The 17,959-nt window shown below is 43.2% G+C and overlaps 1 long non-coding RNA gene across 1 annotated transcript in view; it reads right to left on the bottom strand.

Annotated features, from left to right (window-relative positions):
• Positions 1–966: 966 nt before the first annotated feature.
• Positions 967–17,959, bottom strand: part of LOC145820590 (uncharacterized) — a 28,361-nt gene continuing 11,368 nt past the window's right edge. Inside the window, exon 3 of the long non-coding RNA XR_014362432.1 lies at positions 967–1,808. This is a non-coding gene — a long non-coding RNA (uncharacterized LOC145820590). The remainder of the gene's footprint in view (positions 1,809–17,959) is intronic.

The raw sequence follows: 17,959 nt of genomic DNA, 5'->3' as shown, positions 1-17,959 counted from the left end.
AACAAGTAAATAAAACAAAAATATTTGCATATGTTGTTTTATGATGTCTTCAAGCTTCTAGAAAATTATGTTTATAAATCTAATCCAACATTGTAGTTTTTGCTTTTCATAGGGAAGGCAATCTGCTAAAAGCACCAAGAAGGTGTAACATGGTAGGTCTATCTACTGTACAAGGTGACTTGCACCACTAGGAAGTTATGCAATCAAATTTAATTCCTTGTAAAACACGAAATTAATAAAGAAAAATATGCAATTGCCAAAGATAGCAAATTTGAGTTCAGCTCAAATTTAGATACCAGAAAGGAGTAGAAACTTACCATAACAAACAGCAGCATATAAATCAGGAAATCTGTAATTGATAAGTGAAAACTTTCCCAAAACAAAAAATACACAAAATTGACAGCCTAAACAAATGCATTTGTGCAAAAACCAATTTAGGTCACAACAAAGCTGTATGTTGTTCGTCGGCCCATTTTTAGTCAACAACCTCCATAAAATTGCATAAATATGGTTTCTACAAGGATATAGAAAACAAGATTTTAGGTTAAGTCAATATTATGTTGAGTATCTCAAAGAGAACCAGTTTGAGTCATGATGAACTATTAAATTGATCAAACTTTAGTGTACTTATCTAGAGCAAAAAGAATACAAACCAAAAGATGGTCCCCAATTCCCAAATCTGTCTTTTTGGGACCATAATAGCTGGAGATAACCAATACATCAAAATCAAGTTATATTGTAAGATCATATTTAGAAATACAATCCAAATGAAAAGTAAACCATAGATGATGCCCTTGCATTCATGATTACTTATATATGTATTCATGATATTTGTGTTTCTAAATGATTCCTAATTCATTAAATAGGACTCAGCTAGTTGTGGTTGTTATATCTAATATATTGCCACTCATAGTTATCTAAAAATAATAATCAGATTTTTTTTACTTGGATTGGGAATTCAATTTTATGAATCAGATTGCTAAATTTGCGGGAAAAAGAATAGAACAAATAAATAAAAATAAAACAATAGTTAGTTTTAATAGAAAAGCAGAGCATCCATGGCATTTCAAATTTATCACTTTGCCATTAGAGCATCTTCAATGGCGCAAGGCAAAAACCATTTTTTGGCTTGCTATAGTGCAAAAATAAATAAATAATAAAATAAGCCATTTTTTTGCTATACCACTCCAATGGTGACATTCTATTTTGGCACAACCAAGTTCCAAACTCAACTAACTTTCAAAATTTTCATTGAAGTAGTATCCCAAGCACCATTAACAAACATTCCATGCTTTTTCAAGTTTAGTCATCATTACCTAACATATACATGTTCCAACTTCTCTTTTTTGAGCCACTATGACCAAAGACTCTCAATATCTATATCCCATTTTGACATTGAAACCAAAGCTCAAGCTCAAGCCCCAGATGAGGAGAGCACAGACCCTAATCCATCTTCTCTTACTATGGCTTCTACTTACAGCATATCAATGCCATACCGAGGTTCAAGCTACACGATCAGACAAGACACCCCTGTCTTCTCTTCCTACTCATTATCGAATGTAATGCTTTTCATTTGCAAAGTACATTATAACGTCTTTTTAGTTTAAACCAAAATAAGAGGGAAGAAAACAAATATAAACATAATATATGAATTGCTTTAAAGAAGCAAAAATGCTAATGAAGCTTACCTTTGCAATTGCGATCCATGTATAGTTGATTTCAAGCTCAGACTTGCAAACTCGGATCAAGGCAGACCAATGGACAAATTTTCACCGCTTGGGTAAGTATAAAGAGTATTCTCTCCCTTTCTGTTTCATGTAGTGCAAAATATATTCTACATGAATAAACATCTAATTGAACAGACGAATAATGTCAAGCAGGTTGAAGGGAAGAAGAATCATGAAAGACCATCTGGACCTAACCCTGTCGGAAATGATCGTCCCCTATCAAGGCCATGAATCAATGAATGCAATTGTGTCACGTAATGAGTGGAACAGATTATTAGAATATTTCTTTGGAGTTTATGGAGGTTAGACATATTTGCGTTAAGTTAGAAAGATCTTGTGTCTAGGGTGTTATGTTTGTATAAAGATGCAATATATTTGACGTTCTGAATTCTATGACCTTTTTAAAATAGTAAATTAGCACATTTGTTGGTGAAAACCCCTACATCATTTTAAATGGCTCGTGACATGATTTAAAACAAAACATATATTGGCTCCTAATATTTTTTTCAATGCAGCCAAGGAAAATTCAGTACCTAGCTTCTGAAACTATATTCAAACAATAAATTCATTAGAAAAGCAAATATTATTCGGGGTGATTTGTCAACATGTATAACGGTTTTGCATAAGCTAGACTTATATGTTGCAGCTGATTTGGAAGGCATGGGAAAGTTCATCGTGCAGACTTAGCTGCAATGTCCTTTAATATAATCTATTTCTTCCTTTTATTTAATTGTCCTTTGTCATAGCTCAAGGATGCCAAATGCTAGGTCTGTATCAAATCTACACCCCTGCCAACACCCTCAAACTAAGTTATATGGACTCGGGTACGGATATCGGGTGCGGGTGTGTATCTAGGGGTCGGACACTTCAAAATTAAAAATTAAGAATACGTGGATATGTATCCAAATTTGGATACGGGTACGAGAATACGTTAAATAGTTTTTTTTAAAAAAATATATTTATTATATGAAGGTAAGTTATATTATATAAATAACAAACAAAAATCTATAAAGCACGGACACACATACGAACATGGACACAGATACAGGACCTTAGTTGCACGAAGCAGGAGCGGGAGCGGGAGCGGAGAAGCGTGAGCTAATAGAAGTTTCTTAGGTTGAGAGCGTCTCGGGGAGTGACAATATATATATATATATATATTTAATACACATTAGAATTTTTTTATAAATATTTTTATTTTAATATACATTAATTATTTTATTTATTTATTATATTTTTTAAATAATGTGTTATTGTTAATTTTTTTTTTAATTTTATTTTACATATATGTGTTTGTGCTTTTTTATTAATATGTATAATATATACTCATATATATATATATATATTATATTTATATGTGTTAATGTTTTTTTTATGCATATATATTATAAAGATTATATATATTAATATTTTTATTTTTTTTATTAATGTTTTTTTATTATATATTTATATGTATATAGATGATATATATTAAATAATAATGTGTTGATTTTTTTTTTTAAATATATATGTATTTATATAAAGATTATATATGTTTCATCTTTTATATATATATATATATATATTACTTATTGTAGACGCGCCCGCGTGGGGCCTCCTGCTACAGTTCGGACTCGATTTGTGTCACGGTTCTTAATCTGAACCAAAGAGTCCAAATCCGGCAAATCATTTTGAGAAACAGATTTTTTTGAAAAGAAGTGCCAAACATGGACTGCTTTGCCAGATACAGAGTCGCCACTTAAATATTTTAAAATGAGGGAATTTAGGAAACCCTGACTCGGTGCCGAAGGCCACATGTCCGTCATCACCAAAGTTGTCTTGGCTCGGGAGCTTGGGTACGATCGGGGAAGGTCAGCTATGAGCATCCCCTTTCGTCCGGTCCGAAGACCGGCCTCTACTAACCATGATATTCGATTTTGAAAACGTTATGTGTTCTTATTCCGGTTATTAGCCTAGAATTACTATGTTATGCGCACAACAAACAAGTATAGACTAGATTGCCTAATTTGGAAACAAGCATTGCATATCCGTTTGTCTTGAAAAGCGCTTTGGAATTTGCTACTCGCAAGTAGGCTAAAACACGGATTTCAACGAGTTTTTCCAACTCAAACAATCCAACCTTCACCCACAGGCATTCAAACAGTTTATCACATAAGCATCTAGCCGCATGGTAATCATGCTGTTATGGCGACACTCACACGCATGCGGTATGCTAAAGCATAAATGCTTACCGAGTACTCCGAGCCAAAACAATAAACTAGTTAGTAAACATGCGTGATCCTAGTTCATGTCGAATTTGACTAATGCAACACATACATGATGCATTTAGGATAGGCTCGGCTAACCTAAGCATGACATGTGAAATGCAGTCAATTGATGTACGTATTCAATTTGGAATTGAAGTACAAATGCAGTTAGCGTGATGTACCGAGCCTGATGCATGTAATACAAATGCATGAATGCACGCATGCATAGCATAAGGTATGCTAAATTGGACATGTCCTATTACTAACCATCAAAGCAGGTAAGTAAAAAGGAAGAAAGAAGTGGGGATTGGAAGACATGCACACCACTCACACACACTTATTACAGATTTGCCCTCGCCCGGAGGGACCAAATAAATAATACAAATTAATTAACTACGCAAGCTAATTAAATATTACAAATTGCCTAGTCAGTTAACAAACTAATTTAAACTAGGAAAAGCAGTAAATCGCCTCGGGAGGAGAGCCAGATGCAGCGCATGCTCGGGTCCTGCTCGGAAGTGCACAACCATGCATAGTCTGCCTTTGTTTTCCCTGCTCTGCCTCTCTGAAGACTGCCAAAGTCTCAAGGAAGCCTCTCTGGATACTGGGAATCACCACCGGCTGAGTAGAATTACCACCGGCAGTGAATTGTGGTCACCGGCACAAAATGAATCCATCGGCTGGTGATTTACTGCCGGTCGGCAATGTATAATGCCGGTCGGCAAAGAATTCCTGCAGAACCTGCAACTCACAGCAACAGAGGATAGAACTAGCATGGCAACACAATTCAGGCAATGTATGCACCAATCATGTCCCCTATCATGTTTGTGACTCAAAAGGGCATGTGTCTCGATTCTTGGACCGCCAATCACGCATTTTCACGCATGGTGGCCCAAAGAATCAAGTGTGCAACTTTCATGTCAAATGAAATGCAAACCAAACAAACGAACCAAGGCCCAATTCCTATCACCAAGTCAAGGAACAAGGCATGCATGCAAGATGCAATGCAACCTAGGCATGCGAACTAAGGATGCAACATGGCATGGCAGGACACTTACGCAAGCATACAAGCAAACATGAGGCAATGCAAACTGATGAAAAGGTGGACTTATACATGATTTAGGCAACTCTAAATAGGCCTAAAATAGTGGCCAAAAACCAAGGAATTGGGATCAAACAAACATACACACATGCAAGTAAGTTGGACCAACACTTAGGCATTAAATAAGCAACTGTAAGGCACACTTGAAAAGGGATATCATGGATAATTAGCATGCAACATAAGCTCTGAAAATCATGTTAAAACATGGTGCCAAACCAAGCAACAAGTCAAGCTAAACATGCAACAATGGTCCAAGCATTCAAGGCTCACCAAAGAGGCATTGGACTACACTGAGTACAACCACACATGGCAGGACTTAGGCAACCAAAAACAGAGTTTTAACACATGAAACTAAGCCCAAAAGACCAACTAGATAGCATCTAGATGGTTTGAATTTAAAGGCATGCATAAATGCTAAAACATGGAGCATGCAAGGCAAGCTTCCAAAGCTTCAAAGGGGCATCCAAGGCAAACATATGAGCATGCCAAAGGGACTGAAATAACATGTAGGGTGGTTCCAAACCACCGAAATGATGCAAGCAACACATACTACACATTCACATACCTGAAGCATACAAGCTCAAATACAAAGGAGCTATACTACGCATGCCAAGATCAACCCAAACAACTATGGACAGACCTAAAACATGACAAAAAGAGCACAAAACCTTCACAAGGCTAAACCTAAAACATGCTAGAGCAAAGGCTAACAACCTAAGGCATATTAAGGCAATAACAAGGCATTACATGGTAGGTATGCTAAGTATGCATGGTGTACCAAAACCAACACACAACAAGGTTATATCATGGCATAATAAGCATGGAAAATAGCCAAGACATGATCAATACACACTATAACATGATGCTCCCTCAAGAGGCCAAAAAGGGTCCCTTTCAAGGGCAACAAGGAGAGGGGGTGGCCCTCCCCTTTTGGAGACTTCAAGGCACCATCTTCGCCACTGAAATCCCTCAAGATTTTAGTGGTGAAGAGGCCCAAACACCAAAGTCTCGAAACTTGCACAAAAATAGCACAAAAAGGAGCCTTACAAGGCTTAGGAGGGGTCAAACAAACCCAAACCACAAAACACTCTTAATAAACAATCAAGAGGGCTAAAAAACAGAACTTTTTTGTCTTATACAATAAGCACAAAAACAGCTCTAAGATAGGTAGAAAAGTGATGCAAAAATGGGGAATAAAAGGGAAGTTTCTCACCCTTGTAGATCACCTTCACAAATGATGCTCCAACAGCCCTCCTTGGCTTGAATCCAGCTCCAAAACACCAAAACCAACCCCTTAGAACCTCAGTAGCCAAAGGAAGGTGAAACACTAGGTGTTTGTGTGCAATAGTATGGACTAAAACACAATTAAACACACATAAAGGTAAAAAGAGAGAGGTATAGAGATAGAATGTGTATGGATCCTAACCCTAGAACTCAAAACCCTAATATGGCTGTCTAAGCTCTCTAAAATGTCTAACCCTAAGCAAGGGAGAGAAGGGCTCCTCTTATAGAGCTTCTTGTCTTGTAAAGCTTACAAGACAAGCTTCTAAAGAGAGAGATCCCTCCATACACGTGTATGGAGGGGAGCCAAATGCAAGACAGCTGCAATAAAATATCTGCAAAAGCAGATGCACAGTAGTCGGCCGGCCAAAGATGCCATTTTGGCAAAAGGGAGTGCCGACCGGCAACAAAGAATGCCGACCGGCACTATAGATTGCCGATGGCAGCAAAACACCAGCCGGTGGCCTCTGGCCATGGCCGGTGATGTGTGGGGATGCCTCACAGGGCATTCCCTGCCCCTCCAAGGCAAAACACAAGTGTTTGGTGCAAAACCAGGCACTAAACAGTCGAGTTCAGAGATCCTGAGGCAAGGCGCGTAGCCGAGACCTCCGGGAACTCCAAACGAACACAAACAAGGGTAATCACCAAGTGTTCCAATGGTGACGTCCAAGTCTTGAGGACGGTCAAAAATGGGGTGTCTACAGTTGCCCCTCTTTGACAGAACTCGAAAGTCATAACAATGACGGGAGTGAATGTCAAAGCCCAGAGACGACCCATTTTTGACAAGGCCGAAGACTTAGACAAACATGCAAGACAATCAAGATATGCACCCGGAGGCAGGGGCAAAATGCAAAACAATGCACAGAGCCGGACATAACTTATGATCATGCAAAGAAAGCTATAATGAAGCATATATGCGACAATTTTAAGCTAGCATACACCGAACTACACTACAATGCAGAAAGGATGTAAGAGAATTATGCAATTCTCAATACGTCTCACTCGGAGGATACAATACCTGTGCGGCTCGTCTGGTTGCACCAGCCTCAAAAGAACCGTACATACAATATCGTGCCTGCAAAGAAGACAACTCAATAGGTACGATGTTATTAGCAACATGCATGACAATGCAAAAACGGATGCAAAATGATACGCAATATATAAAAAACAATGTATAAACAATGCAAATGAAGATGCAATGTAATTGAAACAATGCAAACTACATGCAAAGCAATTGAATCATGATCCAATCACGAGCGGTTCAAAACCACACCAATGTCAAATAGATTAATGGAGGTAACAAGTCTGTCTACCATAGAACGGTCTACTGAGCAACGCAGACGGACACAAGAACAAGTATTGGGGGGGATTGACACAAGTGGGGAAACGATCCGCTGGGGAGAGGACAATGATCCTAATGTTGGATGCAAAAATTACACTACAATGTAATATATATATGGATATGCTAGGGAGATGGCGATGGATATGGCACGCGGGCCAAACCAAATCTTGCCTAGGCAAGACATGTACGCATACAAGCCATGTTTAACATAGAACGGTCCACTGAACTATGCTTCGACACGAGAAGTATGGGCACATACCAGACCAAGCTCAACATGGAAAGGCGCAAGCCATAGATGGAAGATGATGCAATGAATGCATGCAAACTACAATGCAATGGATATGGCATGCGGGCCAAACCAAATCTTGCCTAGGAAAGGCATGTACCCAAACAAGCCTAGCTAACATAGAACGGTCTACTGAACTATGTTTTGACGTGAAAAGTATGGGCACATACGAGACCAAGCTCAATCATGGAAAGGCACAAGCCATAGGCGGAGATGATACATTGAATGCATGCAAACTACAATGCAATATCTACAAATATGCAATGGAAATGGATACAATGGATATGGCCTGCAGGCCAAACCAAATCTTGCCTAGGAAATGCATGTACGCATACGAGCCATGTCTAACACAGAAAAGGTGCCGCAACCCTCAAACTAACATACCAGCGTGGAATAGGCGCGTACACATGCAGAACTGTGCTTTAACGTGAAAAGTAAGGGCACATACCAGACCAAGCTCAACCTGGAAAGGTGCGAGCCATAGATGGAAGGTGATGCAATGAATGCATGCAAATTTCAATGCAACATCTACTATATTATAATGATGCATGATAATGCGACTATTTACGATGGTGCATGACAATGCAATTACTTACGATGATGCAAGACAATGCACTATGATGCAACGACTATGATTGCAGCTTTCCCTATCTTACCAACAGGGCGATATACTAGGTTGGTTCAGTAACTGAGGCGCAGACATGCTGCCTCGATCTATGGGGCTTCCATACAGATTTCAAGCCGAGGATACACCCCTGGGTATTTAAACCAGACTTTAGTCTCAGAACTCCCGAACCTTTGCGTTCTAGGCATAAGCCGTTCGAACTCTAGTTTCCACCGTCCCAGTTGGTCTTCTAGGAACTCACCGCAAACATAGGCGGGTGGCTTTACCAGACCACCGAAAGTCGTTCGGGCACGACAAACACCAAAGGACTTGCACCTTTAGAGGATTTAAGGTCTCCTAGACCGGGTATATCGCACAAGAAATGCATAACAATGCAAGTGAACTTGAAATGCGCAACAACGTGCGGCTTAAGACATGCATGACAATGCAAACGAACTGTACATATCAATGCGCCGAAGGTCTTGTACCTTCCAAGGATTTAAGGTCTCCTAGACCGGCGAAATACCTGTGCGGTTCGTCTGGTTGCCCCAGCCTCAAATGAACCGTACATACAATATCGTGCCTGCAAAGAAAACAACTCAACAGGTACGATGCATAATAATGTATTTGAAAAATGCGTGACAACGCAAAGCAAATGGGAAGCATAACAATGCTGTGAAAACACAGACATGTAAGTGGAGCATGCGGTCTACGCAGGCAACGAAATTGATCATAAGCATGCGGTCTACGCAGGTAATGAAATTAACATGCGGTCTACGCAAGTAATGAAATTAACAAATATGCGGTCTACGCAAGCAAAACATGCGGTCTACGCAAGTAATGAAATTGAACAAACATGCGGTCTACGCAATCAAAACATGCGGTCTACGCAGGTAATGAAATTGAATAATTATGCGGTCTACGCAATCAAAACATGCGGTCTACGCAGGTAATGGAATCGAACAATTATGCGGTCTACGCAATCAAAACATGCGGTCTACGCAGGTAATGGAATTGAACAATTATGCGGTCTACGCAATCAAAACATGTGGTCTACGCAGGTAATGAAATTAACATGTAGTCTACGCAAGTAATGAACATGCAGTCTACGCAAGTAGTGAATTGAACAAATATGCGGTCTACGCAAGCAAAATATGCGGTCTACGCAGGTAATGAAATTAACATAAACATGCGGTCTACGCAAGCAAAACATGCGGTCTACGCAAGTAATGAATTTGAACAAGTATGCGGTCTACGCAAGCAATGAATTTGAACAAATATGCAGTCTACGCAAGCAAAACATGCGGTCTACGCAAGTAAAACATGCGGTCTACGCAAGTAATGAAGTTGAACAATTATGCGGTCTACGCAAGCAATACATGCGGTCTACGCAAGTAATGAAATTGAACAACTATGCAAAGTGCAATGAGATGCGCAAAACCGCGCGATGGAATGCAATGCACAAAACATTGCGATACGCTAAACAGCGCGATTGATATGCAATGCACAAAACAGTGCGATGGATTTTGAAATGCACAAAACAGTGCGATTGATTTGAAATGCACAAAACAGTGTGATTGACTTGAAATGCACAAAACAGTGCGATTGATTTGAAATGCACAAAACAGTGCGATTGATTTGAAATGCACAAAACAGTGCGATGGTATGCGATGCACAAGACAGTGCGATAATATGTGATGCACAAGACAGTGCGATTGATATGCGATATGCATGGGGCAACTTTTAAATTTCATAAAAGCCAAAAGGGTACGAAAAGGATACAGCTTGCGCGAATTCGAGCGCCACGCACAGAAGACACGACCCGAGGTCAAAACAGAGGCCGGCTGAGCGTCAGAAGCGCACTGTTTTGCACTGTTTTGAGCACTAAAGGCCCTGGACCCCCCACATAACTCAAACAATGGTGTAGGAAGCTCCAAAATCACTGTAGAAGACCACCGGATGTCCACCGGCGATCAAAATGAGTCACCGGCCGTCCACCGGCCATCATTCAATTCCATCAGCACAATATTCTGTCGGCCGGCACAAAATGTTGCCGACCGACAAAAAGTTCTTGAGTCGGGGCAGATTCGACATTTCATCATGGGTGTTTTAAAATAGGGTTTCTAAACCCTATTTCTCACTTCCTCCTTCGCCGAAATTCCACACCCTCTCTCTCTAGAGTGTTTTCCTCTCTTCTTTTCTCCATTTTTTCGCGTTCTACGCCCGTTTCGTTGTCGGATTTGCGATTTTCTTCGCGTTTCGGATATTTTCAACCGAACAAATCTTTGTTTCGGTGCCTCTTTTGCCGTTCCCACCTTTTTGGGGTTTGTTCCCCTCGCTTTCCTCTTGATTTTCGTACCCTTTTCACATCCCGGCCTTTTCGGCCATTTTTGACCTTCTTGGGGGTTGACTTTTCGGTTGACTTTCCATATTCTAGCCCGGTTTTCCTCCCTCCGGCTATTTTCTCACCATTCTTGACATGGCCGATGATATTCCACAGGACGGGACTCCCCCGGATCACGAGATGGATCCCGGGGTCGAGCTCCTACCTTTGAGCGAGCGCCCGTTCGACCCGGCGACCTACCGGCCGGCGATTCATGTTCTGCCCCCTGACGGACTTCGCCAGTTTCGGAGCTTCGAGAGGCACGTGCCACTCGAGCTATTACTGCGTAAGCCTACCTCCCACCTGTCCTTCGGCGCTTCCGAGGTAACTCTCTTCTCTCTGCTTTACTTTCTGCAATGTAGGACACAAAACTGTCGTAGCTATTCGTGCTCTTTAACTGCTTTAGCTCAGATACCCTGTATACTGTAGTTAGTTGTAAACATTCGTACAACTGATAGCTGCTTGAGACTGACACATGCACACACACTGCACTAGCCCTGAATCACCCGAACACACTGTATTTCACTGCATACACACTGATACCCAAGATTTGCTTGAGTCTGAAAATATACACACATGCTATACTGTACTGAACCACCCGAACGCGCTGACGCATCACACGTTGTAGTTCACTGTAAGCACACCGGCACCCGGTATTTGTTTAAATCTGTCAAACTTGCACACATGTTACATCTGCTCTGAACCACCCAAACACGCTGACGCATCACACGCTGTAGTTCACTGTAAGCACACCGGCACCCGGTATTTGCTTGAATCTGTCGAACTTGCACACATGCTACATCTGCTCTGAACCACCCGAACACGCTGACGCATCACACGCTGTAGTTCACTGTAAGCTTCTTAGAACTGCATTTTGACTGTTGCCTTGCAATTGTTGTTTTTTTTTTTTTGTTTGTTTACAGGAGGATTCCCATACCATTCGTGGGTATGGGAACACCGACGCTCGGGACTGGTATGACGAGCTTCCCGATGCGGTCCGTCGCATCATGGACCAGGCGGGCTTCGGCGCTTTCTGCAGGGGGCTATCCAGACTCACGACCTGCAGACCCTTGCTCGCCGCTCTATTGGAGAGGTGGTGAGACACCACCGACTCGTTCCATTTGTCTGCGACAGGAGACATGACGATGACTCCCTATGATTTCTCGATGCTCACAGGCATCGGGGTAGGGGGTGATCCGATCCCCTTTGATACTGACATGGACGAGTGGACTGCCGCTCAGATCTATCTGCTTGGTGAGGTGCCACCTCTCGCGCGTCCTGGCTACGTCCGATATTCTTGGTTCGAGGTGTAGTTCAGGGTCCAGCCCACCCTTGTTGATGCAGCCCCGATGACTCCGGAGGCTGCGGAGAGATATGCACGCGGCTTCCTCATGTTCTTGTTTGGGACGACCATTTTTGCCGACCGGGCGAACACCGTGCCTCTCTGCCTGCTCAGCGCACTGGTGGACGTCAGAGACATCTTGCATTACGACTGGGGTGGCGCCGCTCTGGCCACTCTCTACGGATATATGAGCTCAGCTTCCCGTGGCAGCGAACAGTTGCTCGGGGGCTATTGGCGTGTTTGGGAGGTACATTTCTTTTCCTGCCTTTCATTCCTGTCCTATATTTTCTGTACTCTGTACACTGCACACACTGTAGTCGGCTTTATACTTGCTGTATACTTGTACACACGGCACACATATACTCTGCTTTACACTGACTGTACACTGCTCACACTGCACACTCTGCACAATACACTGCACAACACACGGCCCTGCCATTTCTGCTTTATTCTGTGTTTTGCTTTATCTGATAGTCATATTGATTTTTTCTCTGCAGTTGTGGGTTTACGCCTACTTTCCTAGGCTCGCTCCCGTACCGGAGACGGAGACTCCTCTGGTTGTCCTATTCTCACGACGCTTCGACGGGAGATGCGCGCAGAGGCCACGAGAGACATTTAGCTTCTTTCGCCGTTACTTCGACACCATCACCCCTGCCGAGGTATGTTTTTTATTTCAGAATTAATCTAAGCTTTGCTTTTCACTGCATACTTCAATAGCGATAGATAACAAACTGTATGTCACTTTCAGATCACTTGGCAGCCTTGGGCTCCGTTGTCGGCGACGATTCGGGACCGATTTGCCGGTGCTGAGGAGACCTCGCGTTTCCGGATCTTACTGGAGGGCTCGGTCTGTCGGGCTTGGTACCTGGGTGAGCGTTTCCTACGCCAGACCTTAGGGTTACCAGAGCAGATAGTCCTGGTTCACCCTCCTGAGGATATGAGGGAGACCGAGAGGCTCACTACCGAGCAGATGGCCGATTATACTATCGGCTGGGAGGCGACCCGCTTCAGAGGCATCGGCGACTACAGAGAGTACGTACAGATGTACATTATGAGGTCTCTGAGCGGTGGCCGTCGAGCTTAGGGAGCCAGGCCCGTGGCGCCAGCAGTTAGGGCAGGAGCGGGAGCTGGAGCAGGAGCATCGAGGAGGGCTCGGGTCCGTGGCAGGGGCAGAGTTCAAGGAGGACGGGGGACCGGTTGGCCTGTTCTGCCCACTTTATTGACTTTCTGAGGGTAGGGTGGGGCGACCTATCAGATCCCCTTCGCCCCTTCGCCCCTCCGCCGGCTGATCACGAGTTTGCCGGTGTCCCCGACTTGCCTCTGGTATGTATTACTGCATTTTTGTACAGTCATTTCATTTCAGTTTATTTGATATTCCACAGAATATTGATGCATCTGATACTTTTGCAGGCTTCTTCTGAGTACACCCGGCAGTCATTGGAGATGAATGCCTCCATGATGGGGATGCTACAGCGGACCTTTGATCTCGTGGCCCTCTACAGCATTCCGGTATGTTCTTCTGATCACGACCTCAAATCACTCACAAGCTGATTCACGTAATCTGATGCACGGCACAACACCTGATACACTGATCTCACAGCATCTGATACACTGCATACACTGCATTCTGCACTGTACTCTGCACTGATAAACTGCTCACGGCATTCACACATTGTACTCATACGCTGCATTCTGCACCGATAGATTGTCCACAGCGATACTGCATTCTGCACTGATAAACTATCCACAGCATACTGATGCATTTGTCTTTTATGTACTTTTTCAGCCTCCCTTCCAGATTCCCGTGGTAGGAGGTGCTCCAGCTGGACCTTCCGTCCCCGCCCGAGGGAGAGATGAGGAGGGCATAGTATTCCCCCGCACCAAGGCAGGGCACACTCATGTCGGGAGTAGTTCGCGGGCTCCCGTCCCTGATGATGACGACGATGAGGATGACGAGTCGGAGGCGGAGGCAGAGTCGGAGGCGGAGTCATCGGAGGAGGGGACCGGAGGCGGCACTAGCTCGGACTTTGACGACGATGCTGATGATGCTCCTGGACCTTCGTCCAGGAAGAGGACTAGGACAGACCGCTAGCCCTCGGAGTCGCTTGACATGGATACAGATTTTTGTTGTTTTTTTCCTCTTTCTTGTACTTTTCCTTTTTGTTGGTAGTTAGGATACTCTGTACTGCCGCAGACAGATTTTTGTTTTCCAAAACTTGTGTATTTGAAAAAGATAGATAATGAAATGAACAAACTTTTTGCTTAAAAAGTGTTACATTTACATATCTCATGTATTGCATCGCATCACACCATGTTACACCTCAATGTAAATGGAATTGATCTGTGGTCTGAAAATTGAACACTTGCACTGTGGTAATCAGATAACTAAACAGCCAACAACAAAATAACCCAAGCAGCCCACTACCTAATTTTGGACACACAGCCCTTACTCTGTTGGGGATTAATCTGCATACAGCCCATAACACAGCATTCGGTTCATTCTGCACACAGCAAATCCTGAGCAGACGGTCCCAATCTGACAAGACAGAGCTCAAAGATGGAACCGGTTGGAATTGAAGCACGCTCAAATATAGAGAATGGCACAGCATTCTGAGTATAGATGATTTTTGAAATTAAATAAGGGTTTTTCAAACTGGGGCATCAAGCCTACAACTGAACACAACGGGGAGGACTCAAACAAAAGGGTACACGACCTAAACATAACGAGACACGCTCGGAAAAGACCTAAAACAAAGGTTGAGGTAAACAAAACAAAAGACACGACATACAGACGCGTTAACGAAGACGGGGGACCTCTGATCACGAGGAGCCAGTTTCTTTGGGTATCGTTTCCCACCCTTTTCTCATTTGTGATTCTCACATCACTCTGGCACTCAAGCTCGTTTTTTTTCTCTCAAAACCCTTTTTCTTACTTTTTTCTCAACTTACACCTCTCTATTCTTTATTCTCTCATTTTTCGTCCCTCCCCAAGGTGATTGATGGATAAATAGAAAGGTGTGGGTTCATGCTCAACACCGTTAGCTCACGGCTTTTTCTTCTGGTGGGTAGAGTGCCCTTCTGGCAAGTATGTTGACGGTGGGGGAAAGACAGAACGCCTGGCTCAACTGTGCCCTTAGTTCATAACTTTGACCATTTTTTCGTTTTGGTTTTCTACTAAAACAATTTTGATCAATATGAGAGTCGGATTAACGTACTTGTTCGATTTTTGATTTGAAAACCATGCAAGTCAGGCTGTAAGCACTGAAATTTTTCCTTTTTGGGTCCAAGAAAATGGTCTAGTTTTGGAAAATGAAATCATTTTCGAGAAAATGGTCAACCTCAGTAAAAATTCTCAAAAACTATATTGCAAACAGTCAATGCTCAACGAACATGGAGCTTACTCTTTGAGATGCGCAACCTCGGATCGGAGGCAATGAAAAATTGCCCCTGGCTTGAAAGGGGTGGATGGCAACGGAAAGTTGCCCCTGGTTTGAACGGCGACTCATGGCAACGGAAAGTTGCCCCTTGTCTGGATGGTGTCGCAGCATTCCGCAAACAGTCTTCATTGGTGGTGGTTGAACTCTTGGACACGGAGATGACGAAGACGGTCATAACAAATATATGGACACAGTCACCTTGAAGGTGTTGAGGGCTGGACTTCAGGACGAAGTTGCCTAGATACTCCAAACATGGGAATCAAGGATGATTAAAAACCATTGCATGGACTTAGTCGCTATGAAAGCGTTGGGGGTTGGACGTCAGGATGAAGTTGCCTACGTATCCCAAACATGGGAATCAAGCCTTACGTAGTTCCAGTTAAGGTACACTCGGGTATTTTAACCTTCACTTTTCAGGCTCTAACTTTTGCCAAGGCGCCCAATGCGGGTCTTCGACCTTGCGAGCTTCTTTTTATTTTCCTTTTTTGTTCATTTCTTTTTCTTTTCTTTTTCGCATTTCTTCTTTTCTTTTCTTTTCTTTTTCTTTTTTTGTATTTTTTGCTTTTTTTTGTATTTTTCTTTTGCTCTAACTTTTGCCTGGGTCGCCCTTCCGGGTTTTCGGCCCAGCGAGCCTCTCAAAGGGTAAAAGTGTAACAAGTCCATGTCTTTCTGAAGTTGAAGCCTCTCCATGTCTAGGAGAACGGCTGTTGCAATGATTTGTAGGAGAATCCATCATGGCTACTCCACGAGCTTCTTCTGGCGAGATCTAATCCTTCTGATTCGGCTTTGGTGCCTCTTGCTCGAGGGCTGCTTCTGATCTGGCCATACAGACCTTGCATGACGTTTGACCGTTGAACTTGCTGAACGGGTTCAAGGTTCGAAACGAACGGGTTGAATCTTGAGGCTGAGAGCGATCCTAGGCTGCACAATCTCAAGAGCGGTTCCACACAGGTCTTCACAGGGCCGTGTAAAACATTTTTTTTTGAAAGTTTTTAAGAAAGCGACGAATCGCTCGTGCCGAAGATAGTGTGGAACCAACTGGATCAAGCCAGGGTCCTTCTTAGTACTTACGCTGACAAGCATGATTTCATTCATTAAAATCTTAGCGCGTCTCTCTTTCTCTTAAAATGATCAAAATTTTGCAAAACCCGAGGAATTCCTTCCTCTTCGTTTTTATCATCGCAGTGTTCAAAAGGGGTTTTTGAAAAACTTAGGTTAATGCAATGAGCTTGGCGCGCAGGAGAGCAGGCGAGATGTACTGTCAGCCCATTCAAATCCTCTGGCACTTATACTGAAAGCAAGCACGAAAGTGAGATAGCAACAGCTGTTTCATTCAAATTTGTTGGTGTAACTGGCCCCTCGGCAGAAACAGACTAAAAACAAAAACAGGTAATTACAAGACAAAACGGTGTTCGGGACAACAACCCCAGAATCACCTGGTATTCTATACAAAGGGGACTGACTCGCTACAACAAGGCAGACCTTTAAGCAAAAAGACTGACTCAAAACGAAGAGACAGACTCAAAACAAAAGACTGACTCGATACCCAAGCCAGAATTCACAAAACTCGATTTCATCGATGCTCAAAAATGCGTGCCAGACGCCACATCCAAAATATACCGAATGCCGCCCGCAAGTGGTTCACTTTCTGATTACATACTTGCAGTATCTGCGTCCTCAGAATCCAATAACTGGGCGGTAACGGACTTGGCTGAGGTGGGCGGGAGGATAACCTCGTTGTCAATCAAATCTTGCACCTCATGACGGAGGCGGAAACAATTGTCGGTTGCGTGGCCTGTCTGCTGGTGGTACGCGCAGTACTGGGCAGCATCATGCGTGGCAGGGAGATTCTTCGGGAGAGGCCGAGGCTCCAAGGGTTTAAGGTGCCCCCTCTCGGCGAGGATCTGAAGTGCCTTAGACAGAGGCATGTAAAGAGCATGAAAAACCCTGCACCCTCGGGGCAGGTATTTTGAAGTCTGAGCGTTCTTACCGGACGCACAAGCGAAAGGGTCGGCAGGCGCCACCTTGGCTTTCTGATCTTTCCCGGGTGCAGGGCTGGGAATAGGAGGAACTGTTCTGGCATGACGGGGGCTATCCCGATTTTCTGGCTGACTTGAACTACCCTCAGGTGGAGTGGGGAAAGCATCCTCCACAGTTTTTGCCACAACTACGGATATCTGTTGCTTGTTCATCCCTCCGGCTTTCAAAG

The sequence above is a fragment of the Camellia sinensis genome, chromosome 2 (assembly GCF_055761805.1).
Source record: "Camellia sinensis isolate YWXY chromosome 2, ASM5576180v1, whole genome shotgun sequence".
Lineage (NCBI taxonomy): Eukaryota > Viridiplantae > Streptophyta > Magnoliopsida > Ericales > Theaceae > Camellia > Camellia sinensis.
This window is presented reverse-complemented; position numbering and strand designations above follow the sequence as displayed.